Genomic DNA, 12,991 nt, shown 5'->3' with positions numbered 1-12,991 from the left:
CCACCAACACCTCTAATTTTTGATTTGATCTGATTCAAATCAAATCAAATCAAATCAAACTACCTCAGAAGACTAAGGAAATTTGGCATGTCTGCGACAACTCACACCAACTTTTACAGATGCACCATAGAAAGCTTCCTTTCTGGTTGTATCACAGCTTGGTGTGGCTCCTGCTCTGCCCAAGACCGCAAGGAACTACAAAGGGTTGTGAACGAAGCCCAATCCATCACGTAAACCAGCCTCCCATCCATTGACTCTGTCTACACTTCCCGCTGCCTCGACAAAGCAGCCAGCATAATCAAGGACCCCACACACCCCGGACATTCTCTCTTCCACCTCCTTCCTTCGGGAGAAAGATACAAAAGTCTGAGGTCACGTACCAACCGACTCAAGAACAGCTTCTTTCCTGCTACCATCAGACTGTTGAATGGACCGACCATATATTAAGTTGATCTTTCTCTACACCCTAGCTATGACTGTAACACTACATTCTGCACTCTCTCCTTTCCTTCTCCCCTATGTACTCTCTGAATGGTATGCTTAGTCTGTATAGTGCGCAAGAATCAATACTTTTCACTGTATCCCTCTACATGTGATAATAATAAATCACATCAAAGCAAACATTAAGGTCAACATCAAGTCAAAATTAGGGTGACATGAGGGCACAGTGGGTAGCACTGCTGCCTCACAGCGCCAGTGACCCGGGTTCAATTCCTGGCTTGGGTGACTGTGCGGAGTCTGCACGTTCTCCCCGTGTCTGCGTTGGTTTCCTCCGGGTGCTCCGGTTTCCTCCCACACTCCAAAGATGTGCGGGTTAGGTGCATTGGCCACGTTAAATTGCTGCTTGGTGTCCTGGGATGGTAGGTTAGAGGGGTTAGTGGGGTAAATATGTGGGGTTACAGGGATAAGGCCTGGGTGGGATTGTGGTTGGTGCAGGCTCGAAGGGCTGAATGGCCTCATTCTGCACTGTAGGGATTCTATGATTCTTGATTCTGAAATCAGTGGCCCTTTGCACCAGATCTCTCAATGCCTGAAAGAGTCTCCTATCTGTCCCAGCTTTTTATAATGTTAAAATGTTCATGATACTGTTGTGAAATCTGTGCTGGTCTGATGAAGAAGGGGCAGACTTCCACATTCTTTCTTTGTGTGCATTTGTTTGTGTTTGTGTGATGCGCTGGAGGCTCCTGGTGTTGGATAGGTCAGAGGTTGAGAGCTCCTGTCCTCCAGCATTCTCTGTTGATGTATTGGAGCAGATGTTGTGGACCGGGATACAGATTGAATCCTTTTGTTAGGGAGAGCCTTTGAAAACACATCTGTTCAATTGGACTTTAAAACCTCGCCCCCAAAATATGTCACATCAGACCTTCCTTTCCGTCACTCTCCTGACAATAATGTCGCTCTTAAAACAAGTAATAAGCAGACACTTTCTAAAAGCACTTGATAGTAATGGATTTAGCCAGATTCAATAAAAGCTTTGTGCAAGACCAAAACAGCAATGCAACATTAAACACTCAGATAGAATCAGTAATCTATATTTAACTGCAGAATATGCTCCGCATTACTCCCCCGCCAGCCCCAATCAACATTGTTAAGCACCAATATTCTTATTGTGAATTTCACAGAATAACCTTGTCCCTCAGAGCAGCACAGTAGCACAGTGGTTAGCGCTGCTGCCTCACAGCGCCAGGGACCCGGGTTCAATTCCGGCCTTGGGTCACTGTCTGTGCAGAATCTGCATGTTCTCCCCGTGTCTGCGTGGGTTTCCTCTGCGTGCTCCGGTTTCCTCCCACAGTCCAAAAGAAGTGCTGTTTAGCTTGATTGGCCATGCTAAATTGACCCTTAGAATCAGGGTAAATCCATGTGGTAATGGGGATAGGGCCTAGGTGGGATTGTGGTTGGTGCAAGCTCGATGGGCCAAATGGCCTCCTTTTGTACTGTAGGAATTCTATAAATTGGACCTTTGATGTCAAGACCTATGCTTCCTGCAAACACCCTTTCTAGAAAAAATATAAAGGAATTGGATTTAAGTCAACAATGATTCCAGTGTTCTTATTTGACTTTCTCTGGGTGGCTGTTGTTAATGTTTATAAATTGCCAGGTACAGGGATTTTCCATTCCTTGTTTGTTCTCCAGGGAAGAGGAGTGGGGAAAGGGTTGAGTGTTGTATTTTAAAGCAAAGTGCTTTAGAACGGCTTAAAAAGCTATGGCTTGTCAAGTGGAGGGAATGGTGGATTAGTGAGTTAACTCTGCCTATTGTCGCTCACAATGACCAGGGATATTAGACCATTCACTATTTCAACTCTGCTCAGCTAGCTAAGCCAAATGTGGAGGGAATGTTATCCACGTGAATCCCGCTGAGGAATATCTCCCTGAGAAGATGTTATCAGTTTGATTGGGGAAGGATTTGAAGGCAGCACCCATGCACTCTCCCTATGTACAGCAAAGTAAGATATTTGGATGAACCGAAAGCTATTTAAAGCGGGAGAGTGCATGCCACAGGCTGGCTGGATGCAGAAGGTCTAGTTTTGTAGTTAGATGTTTCTTAAAAAGAAAGGCAATGCCAAAACCAAGTGAGTTGGCTCAGGAAAAGACAGGACACGAGATCAATTATTATTCTTCTCACATCTCAAGGAGCGAAGGGATTAATGTCCCGACCGCATTCGCAGGTTGTGGGTTTTAAACAAAAGGAAGAAAGATTTGGTTTGCACACATAGATTCAAAATAGCAACAAGGTTTATTGAGGAGCTGTTGTCCAGAATAGAAACTGAAACTCAAGCAGGGGCCTGTGAAACACCCCAACGACATCGCCATCAAATCATGTGACTGGCTGTCAAAGCAATCATGCAACCATTTAAATATATAACGGAAGGAAAGGCAAATGGGGGCTTTTGCAGCTGTTACTGCCTGGAAAATAAAAGAAAGACTTGCATTTATATAGCACCTGTCATGACCACAGAAGCATCCCAATGTGTTTTGCAGCCAATGAAATATTTGGAAGTGTTGTCACTGTTGGAATGTAGGAAACACAGCAGCCAATTTGTGCAAAGCAAGCTCCCACAAACAACAATCTGAAAATGATCAGATCACCTGTTTCTTTTTATAATGCTGAGTGAGTGATAAATATTACACATCACCCATGATAGGGAGAATTAACAGATGAAAGATTCATACCTGGCCTCATCTCAATCAAATATCACAGTCCCTATTTTAGCATTTTGATTCTAAGCCCTGGGCAGACTTGAAACTGGAAATGTTTCAGATCCGACTTTTAGACCCGTTCTCAGGCGCCCCCATACACACTCTGCCTGAAAAAATAGCAGCGATTCTGAATCGCGCTGCACAAGCCTGAGGGCGGGGCTTAACGCACCCAAAATCCTACAGCTCCAATCGGCGCCTCCAACCGCGCCTGTGCAAAAAAAATGATAGAATGCTGCTCCCCTGCCACATCCCTCCCGAGCCGGATAATGCCTCCCCCACAGACATTGCCCCACCCCCGCAATATTACTGACCCCTTATCCCCCATTCCCTCCTGCCACCCAGACTGACCATGGGCCCCTCCCCCCTTCCCCCCCACTGATCACACGCAGAGTGGCAGCAGACCCCCCTTCCCCCTCACTGGTCACAGGCAGAATGGCAGCGGACCCCCTCAACTGATCACAGGCAGAGTGGCAGCGGACCCCCTCCTTCCCCTCACTGATCTCAGGCAGAGTGGCAGTGGACCCCCCTTCCCCCTCACTGATCACAGGCGGAGTGGCAGCGGACCCCCGCCAACTGATCATGGGCAGAGTGGCAGCGGAACCCCCTCCTTCCCCCTCACTGATCTCAGGCAGAATGGCAGCGGAGACCCCTTACCCCTCACTGATTCACTGATCTCAGACAGAGTGGCAGCGGACCCCCCCCCCCCCCCCCCCCACTGATCTCAGGCAGAGAGCCATTGGACGCTCGACACTTACCTCCTCACTAACTGGAGCGCCTGAATCGGACTTTTGTGGAGCATGTCGGTTTTGCGCCGATTCTGGATGGGCGAACGCGGTGGTAAAGGGGGAAGTGACGGTAAAGTTGGGCGTGCAGCCCATTAAGTCAATTGAAATGCATGCAATTGCATTTAAATGGCCATTGCGCCCGTTTCGGGCACGGTCCTGATCGCAGCCATTTTTGGGCCTTGGTAAAGGGGGAAACCGGCGCAGAGGCGGGCGTGAATCGCACTACTTGCCTCATGGCCGAATTTACCAAGTTTTCACGCCCAATGGCTGCAACTTGATGGGAAAATGGGGCCCCATGAGTCCCAAGGTGGAGAGATTGGAGAAGTGTGTGATGGCATGTGGAAAATCCATATCAGGTGGCAAAGCAATCTCCCGGTTACAGCCTCGGGTCTGCCATTGTGTTATTAAATATTGGTGGCATTATTTCTGGAATCAACCAGCAGAGGGGTACCTGGGAGATTAGCTAAGGCGAACCCAAAACTGGAAACACTGAACTTTCCAAATTCCAAGGAGAAATCCAAGCCGGTGGATATAGGCCAGAACAAAACAAACTTACTTCAATCTTAGAATCAGCTTTTCTAAGTTATCTTACCTCACGCAGCGATGTCTCACTTTTTTGATTTGTTCATGGGAGGTGGGCGTGGCTGACTCAGCCAGCATTTATCACCCATCTGTAATTCCCCTTGAGGGGATGGCATTGAACTGTGACACTGGAGGTCCTTGTGTTACGCTGGTGTTTGCTGCAGTTACTGGGGAAGCTCCAATGCTCAGTAATGAAAATCCAAGCTTCTTCTTAAAGTGATTCAGTAATGGATGTCCAAAGACGTGTAGGTTAGGTGGATTGGCCTTGCTAAATTTCCCCTTAGTGTCAGGGGGGCAGGCTAGGGTAAGTGTGTGGGGTTATAGGGATAGGGCCTGGGTGGGATTGTGGTCAGTGCAGAACCAATGGGACGAATGGCCTCCTTCTGCACTGTAGGATTCTGTGATTCTATGTATCGCTTTCCATTCATTCACAGGATGTGGCTGTCCAGACCAGCATTTATTGCCCATCCCTAATTGCCCTTGAGTAGGTGGTGGTGAGCTGTCTTCTTGAACTGCTGTTGTCCATGTGGTGTAGGTACACCCACAGTGCTGTTAGGGAGGGAGTTCCAGGATTTTGACCCAGTGACAATGAAGGAACGGCCAATATATTTCCAAGTCAGGATGGTGAATGACTTGGAGGGAAACCTCCAGGTGGTGGCATTCCCATGTATCTGCTGCCCTTGTCCTTCTGGATGGTACAGGTCATGGGTTTTGAAGGTGCTATTGAAGGAGCCTTGGTGAGTTGCTGTAGTAGGTGGTACACCTTGCTGATATTGTGCATCAGTGGTAGATGGGATGCCAAATATCATGATGATGGGAAAAAAAACACAGGATTATACATGGAAATATTAAACTTTAAATAAGACCTGTGTTTACTTTTTTAAATGGACAACAACCCCAAAGGTAGCCGTGAATGTAGTCAGCCACTGACAGGACTGGCTGCAGGGGTCTCATAGAATCATAGAACCACTACAGTGCAGAAGGAGGCCATTTGGCCCATCGAGTCTGCGCCGACCACAATCCCATCAAGGCCCTATCCTCTTAACCCCATATATTTACCCTAGCTAGTCTCCCTAATACTCTGGGTCAATTTATTATGGCCAATCAACAACCAGCACATCTTTGGACTGTGGGAGGAAACTGGAGCACCCGGAAGAAACCCACGCAGACACGGGGAGAACGTGTAAGCTCCACACAGTGACCCAAGACCGGAATTGAACCCGGGTCCCTGGGACTATGAGGCAGCAGTGCTAACCACTGTGTCACTGTGCCGCCCAAGGGACAGTGGAACCCCTCTCTGTTTCCAAACTAGGTATTTCTAAAAAAATCCAAAGACTGATTGATATCTCCAATAGAGACAGAGTCACATAGTGGCCATCTCATCTCAACAAATCCTGGGCGTAATGCCTAGATTGTAGAACCTCAGGGAAGGTACAGCTAGCTTGGTTATATACAGACTTACTGATGCAAACCTCTTTTTAACCATTATCGGTCTCTACAGGAATGGTAACAGCCTACTCCATGGATTGTTCTAGTAATCAGATTTCATTTAACTGGAGTCTGAATTTAACAGCAGTCCCTTTGTGAAGAGTCATTCCAGAAGCTATCTTGCTTTTTTTGTTCCATTTTGGGGATTTCCAAAACTCTATGAATTTCAGACCCAAAGAGAGAGAAACAAAAAGGGAAAATGTTGGAAAATCTCAGCGGGTCTGGCAGCATCTGTAAGGAGAGAAAAGAGCTGACGTTTCGAGTCCAGATGACCCTTTGTCAAAGCTAAAAGGCAAATAAGTGGGAGATATTTATACCGCAGGGTGACACTCCCCCCTTTTTCTCAATTTTACCTCCCCCCCCCCCCCCCCCCCCCCCCCCCCCCCATCTTCATCTGTCACAGTTTACCCTCTGATTTCAGCTTCTCTGCCATTTGGCCATTCACACCTTCTATTCTATGGGCTGCCATTAGCAGCCTTTCCCCTGGTTTCTGTGGCTATGACTCCTCTTTCATTCCCTCCCCCTGCAGTATAAATATCTCCCACTTTCTATCCCTTTTAGCTTTGACACAGGGTCATCTGGACTCGAAACGTCAGCTCTTTTCTCTCCTTACAGATGCTGCCAGACCCGCGGAGATTTTCCAGCATTTTCTCTTTTGGTTTCAGATTATGGGCCCTGGTTCTAGAGCCTTCAACAAATGGAAATATTTTATCCTGATCCACCCTGTCCTTCCCTGTTAATTTTTGTAGACGTCTATCAGATCACCCCATCTCTAAGAGGCTATGATTCTATGAAACCTAGTCACTGTTGCTATTTAGGTTGATGCAGCAACACTCCTACACCAACACCTCCAGGGAATGTGGAGGATTCCAAAATGCTAATTAGAATTTATGTTGATGTTCCACACTGATGTGACGTCTGTGATACTGGTAACACCAGTTACTCTTGTCGGGAGGGTATGGTTTGTCTAGCGGCTGAAGGCACTCCTAAATTCTATTATTGAGACGCTCTTTCAGCTTGTAAAATAATTCCTTCGTCTTGAAAAGAAGCGTGGGAATGAATTGGGTTGGTCCCACATCCACCAGACCTGGTGTCACTTCTCATAGCGCACAATGGTGGCTACAGTAACTCCCGTGGAATCATATAAAGCAGAGAAATAACTGCTGTAATCCAACCCAACACACGCAGGCCATCACAGAACAAGGTTTATTCTTGAGATGTGAAAGAGCTTGAAGGAGTGCCAGGCTTTGCAGAGAGGCAGCGCACTGACCAGGGGCAAGGTTTGTAACACGATCGGCCCTTCACTCTCATACAACACTCTCCTTCTCTCCGGGTGCATCACTGCGGGGCTAGAATTGAGTTGTTTTCTCAAAGGGTTTGACAAGATTCTCCATAGTGCTTCATTATTTAGCCAACAAACAGAAGTGAACGCTTGTACCAGCTCTGACAAAGGGTCATCCAGCCTCGAAACGTTGGCTCTATTCTCTCCCCACAGATGCTGCCAGACCCGCTGAGATTTTCCAGCACTTTCTGTTTCTGTTTCTGATTCCAGCATCTGCGGTATTTTGCTTTTAACTTGTACCTGTGCGCCATCTCCACTGATGTCAGGGTTCCTCTAAGCTACACCTCGAACTGAAAGACTTAATCACCTTTCGCAGCCATTGTACGTCCCAAAACACTTCACGGCCGATGAAGTATTTTTGAAGTGCAGCCACTGTTATAAAGTAGGAAATGAAGGAGTCAATTTGTGCACAGCAAGCTCCGACTGCGCCAGCCTAGATTCTGCACCGGAGTGGGAGGTGAAGCCACGACTGGACAGGGAGAGCGTCATCAATCAGCCATTTCCAGGGCAATGTGATCTCAGCAAAAACATGTTCTTTTTGAGAACCAATTGTGTTACTGTAAAGATTTGCCCAGTGCTTCCAGCCACACACTCCTGCTGCAACCTCACATCTGATTTCCCTGAAGATCTTTTCAAAATACTAACATTGAACAGTGACACTGAGGGTCCCTGGGTGGGATTTTCCTGCCGCGCTCAACCCAAAACGGGAAAATCTCACCTGAGATCAACAGGCCTTTGCATGGTCCGTGCCCCCCCCCCCCCCCGCACCCCAGAGACCCCCCCCCCCCCCACCACCCCCCACCCCGCCCACTGCAATTCCCATGGCGGTGGAACGGAAACATTCCCCTCCTTGTGTCATGCTGGAGTTTGCTGCCAGTTACTGAGGAAGATCCAACGGTCAGAATCAAAGTTCTAGCTTTCATCTGAATGTAATTCTGTAATGTGTGTCGGGTTTCCATTTATTCCTGGGATGTAGGTGTCGCTGGCTTGGCCAGTATTTAGTTACCATCCCCAATTGCCCTCGAGAAGGTGGTGGTGAGCTGCCTTCTTGAACCGCTGCAGTCCTTGTGGTGTAGGTACACCCACAGTGCTGTTAGGGAGGGAATTCCAAGATTTTGACCCAGTGACAGTGATATATTTCCAAGTCAGGATGGCGAGTGACTTGGAGGAGTAGCAGGCGGGGGTGTTCCATGTGTCTGCTGCCCCTGTCCTTCGAGGTGGATAGAGTTTGCGGGTTTGTTGGCAGAGCAGCCATGAAGTGGTAGACACTGGAGACATGGTGCGGTGGTGATGGAGGGTGTCGATATTTAAATACGGCAATTATGTTAATTGAACATTAAATGCCCCATGATAGGATGAGGCACCCTTTATAATTATATTCAAAGGTCTCCTCATGTTATCCAACGTAATATTCCAGAGCATCTAAAAATATGGTTACTCCCACGCTAGTTTGAGTGTTTGTCGGAACATAGCACTATCATAGAATCCCTACAGTACAGAAGGAGGCCATTCGGCCCACGAGTCTGTATCAACCGCAATCCCACCCAGGACCTATCCCCATAACCCCATGCATTCACCCTAGCTGGTCCCCCGACACTAAGGGGCGATTTAGCATGGCCAATCCACCTAACCCGCACATCTTTGGAGTGTGGGAGGAAACCGGAGCACCCGAAGGAAACCCACACAGACACAGGGAAAACATGCAAACTCCACACAGATAGTGACCTGCGCTGGGAATCGAACCCGCTCCCTGGCGCTGTGAGGCAGCAGTGCTAACCACTGTGCCACCGTGCTGCCCATAATATGAAGGGGGCGACACTCCAACTGGGGAGTGGGACATTTTGGAGCCAACCAGAACCAAAAATGTTGCAAATTCACTGCCAGCGATCCCTTCACTCACTCTCAACACAAGATAAAGTCCTTGCTTAAAGTACAAAACAAACCTCCAACAGAATCATCCGAGCCTTAAGAAAACATTGTTATGTGAACAATAATATCTATCACAGTTGCCAAGGACGACTGGAAAAAAAATCTGTTTCCCTAAAAGATGAAAGATGGGTTTGGGTTTGTGATACACCGGTGCGATTTGCTCCATCTGAGAGTTACCCAGGAGGCAGAGTCCAGCCATGAAACCACAACTCCCAGAGCCATCACACAGTGGGGCAAATGGCACAATTACCAAAGGAATGTGAATCAGACTGGCTATCCTCCCTTTGTGTGTGTGCCCAAACCCTCCTCATTTTATTGATTAACCTAGTTTCATGACAATTAAATGAATGCCTGTCATTGTACAGGCCCTGTGTGCGTTAATCATCCTTAGAAACAAAGCACTGCATCTCCGATGAGAATGGTGTTGCAGTAAACAGCACCAGGCTACCATGGAAACATACTTGGGAAGTCCAGAAATGTATCCTGAGTATATATTTCTTTCCAAATATCACATTTGAAAGTGTCTGCAAACAAATACATGCCTTGTCAAGCCACTGTCAAGACAATGCCTTGATTTTAATATCCTCATCCTTTTTCCAAATCCGTCCATGGTCTGAAACTAGAACTCGGGGGCATGGCCTCAAAATAAGGGGGAGCAGATTTAGGACTGAGTTGAGGAGGAACTCCTTCACCCAAAGGGTTGTGAATCTGTGGAATTCTCTGCCCAGTGAAGCAGTTGAGGCTACCTCATTGAATGTTTTTAAGGCAAGGATAGATAAATTTTTGAACAGTAAAGGAATTACGGTGAGCAGGTGGGTAAGTGGAGCTGAGTCCATGAGAAAATCAGCCATGATCTTATTGAATGGCGGAGCAGGCTCGAGGGGCCAGATGGCCTACTCCTGCTCCTCGTTCTTATGTTCTTTCCCCTTCCTATCTGTGTAATCTCCTCCAACCCCACAACCCTGAGAGATATCTGCACCCCTCTAATCCTCGCCCAATAAGCCTGAATCTGATCACTCTACCACTGGCGACTGTGCCTTTCCCTGGCCTGGAGCCTAAGCTCGAGACTTCCTGCTCTACATCTCTCTGTCTGCCTTGCTTTCCTCATTTAAGACACTGCTTGAAGCCTGCCTCTGTGACCAAACAATTGGCCATTGGCAAATATCTTTATGAGTCACTCGGTGTTTATAATGCTCCTGCGAAGGTCCTCAGGATCTTTCGGTATGTTAAAGGGACAAACGCAATTGTTGTCACTTAATACTTTGGTCTAACCCGTACTTTAAAAAACTCACATTGGTGAGGTTGATCCATCATCTTCCTTCAAATCCTCGGAGTGAGAACGGATCAAATCTCCATACGTTATCACGATGACAGGAAACTGTGACTGAGTGAGGTCCACCTACAACTTGACCATATCCAACTGTTTCAAGAGGAACTGTTTGTTTAAAAAAATAAAAATAATGACCAAAGGGGCGCACAGTGGTTAGCACTGCTGCCTCACAGCGCCAGGGACCCAGGTTCAATTCCGGCCTCGGGTCACTGCCTGTTTGGAGTTTGCACATTCTGCCCTGTGTCTGCATGGGTTTCCTCCGGGTGCTCCGGTTTCCTCCCACACTCCAAAGATATGCGGGCTCGGTTGATTAGCCATGCTAAACTGACCCTAGTGTCGGGGGATTAACAGGGTAAATATGTGGGGTTATGGGGATCAAGCCTGGGTGGGATTGTGGTCGGTGCAGACTCGATGGGCCGAATGGCCTCTTTCTGCACTGCAGGGATTCTATGATAAAGATGGCTACCACCAGTAACCTGATGTCTGGTATTGTAGGTTGACCACATTCCTGGATTGTTGCAATGTTGATTGGTGTCAATGTCCTCTTCAAAAAGGGACTGTCTGTGGAAAGGAAGGCATTAAAAAAGCAAAGTGATGGACTTTAATCTCTTCGTTTGTAGTCTGCAGTATTGGAATCCCAGCAACTGTGACTTTGACTGGATTCCGAGTCTAGAATTTAAAAAAAAGATATCACCAAACTAGGTCAGCTCCTCTGCGTGAGGCAGAGTGTGTCCGGCTGAATTAGGTTATAAATTCTACATCCCCTCAAATGACAATGCCAAAAGCCATTGTCTTCAAACGGGAGAATGTACAGCTGAAATTAACATTTTGCACCTATTCAGGATAGAATTCTGGGGAGGAAAAGGCTTCATTTGCTAATTTTACATCCAATGTAATAATCAATGTTTCCCCAGATCCAGCCTAATAGTGTAAATGTAGAAATAGGCTCTCTCTACCTTGTCTGAGCTAACCTGCATTAAACCCTGGAGAACGCTTTTGAATGTTATTAGGGTAATCATCTCTTTTCCCTATCAGTCAATCTCGTGCTATCATTAATACAGACTGTTGAATTACTGCTGTGGATCAGCACTAATTATAAACTGCGTGCAGACTCTCTCTAGCTGAATTCTAATAGGATTCTCACAGATATCAGATCAGGATTATTCTCAGTCAGACAAATCACAGCACAGCAGTGCAGTCCAATCAACCATCAAACTCATTTAGAGTTAAAATTAATCCTAAACTTGTAAGAATCATGTTATTTAAACTTCCAAAATGCATTTCATTCTCAGAACGTGAAGCTAACAGGATCAGAGAACATTTCTGTCTCTGGTATTCTCCCTCCACACAACAATCAGCAGTCCAGCAGTGCCTACTCCAACCTGATTCAACCTCAGACAACAAGAAACGCTCAGCTGAGAAACAGAAAATGCTGGAAAGACTCAGCAGGTCTGGATTCTCCAACCTCATCCGGGGCTGGGATTCTCCAACCTCGCCCAGGGCTGGGATTCTCCGACCTCGCCCAGGGCTGGGATTCTCCAACCTCACCCGGGGCTGGGATTCTCCGACCTTTCCCGCGGCTGGGATTCTCCGACCTCGCCCAGGGCTGGGATTCTCCGACCTCGCCCAGGGCTGGGATTCTCCGACCTCGCCCCACGACTGGGATTCTCCGACCTCGCCCCACGGCTGGGATTCTCCAGTCCCGCTGCACTGAACGGGGATTAGACTTAGCGCCAAATTCTCCATTCTTACTGGCAGTGAACTACCTGAGAATTCCAGCCTGTCACTCTCAGGTGTTAATTCTATTTATTGCTCTCCAGATCATGGGGTCATGATAATGTCACTGGAGTAGTAATCCTGAAGTCCGGACAAATCCCATGGGATATAGATTCAAATCCCACCATTCAAAATCAATTAATAAATCTGGAATTATTGGTGACCATGACAACGATCATTGATTGTCATTAACACTCATTCTGTAGGGAAGGGAATCTGCTCCCCTGACTTGGCACTGGCCTATAGGTGACTCCAGTCCCACAGCAATATGGTTTCCTTTCAACTGCCCTTTGAAGTTACCCAGCAAGCCTTCTCAAGGGGCAATTAGGGATGGACAAGAAATTCTGGCCTTGCCAAAAACATCCTCACCCTATGAAAGAATAAAAAAGGAGATAAACAAGCGGTAAAGATAACCCTGTTTCTTCCAGTCAGGTCAACATAAGAACATAAGAACATAAGAAATAGGAGCAGGAGTAGGCCATCTAGCCCCTCGAGCCTGCCCCGCCATTCAATAAGATCATGGCTGATCTGACGTGGATCAGTACCACTTACCCGCCTGAT

Source organism: Mustelus asterias, chromosome 14, assembly GCF_964213995.1.
Source record: "Mustelus asterias chromosome 14, sMusAst1.hap1.1, whole genome shotgun sequence".
Taxonomy (NCBI): Eukaryota; Metazoa; Chordata; class Chondrichthyes; order Carcharhiniformes; family Triakidae; genus Mustelus; species Mustelus asterias.
This window is presented reverse-complemented; position numbering follows the sequence as displayed.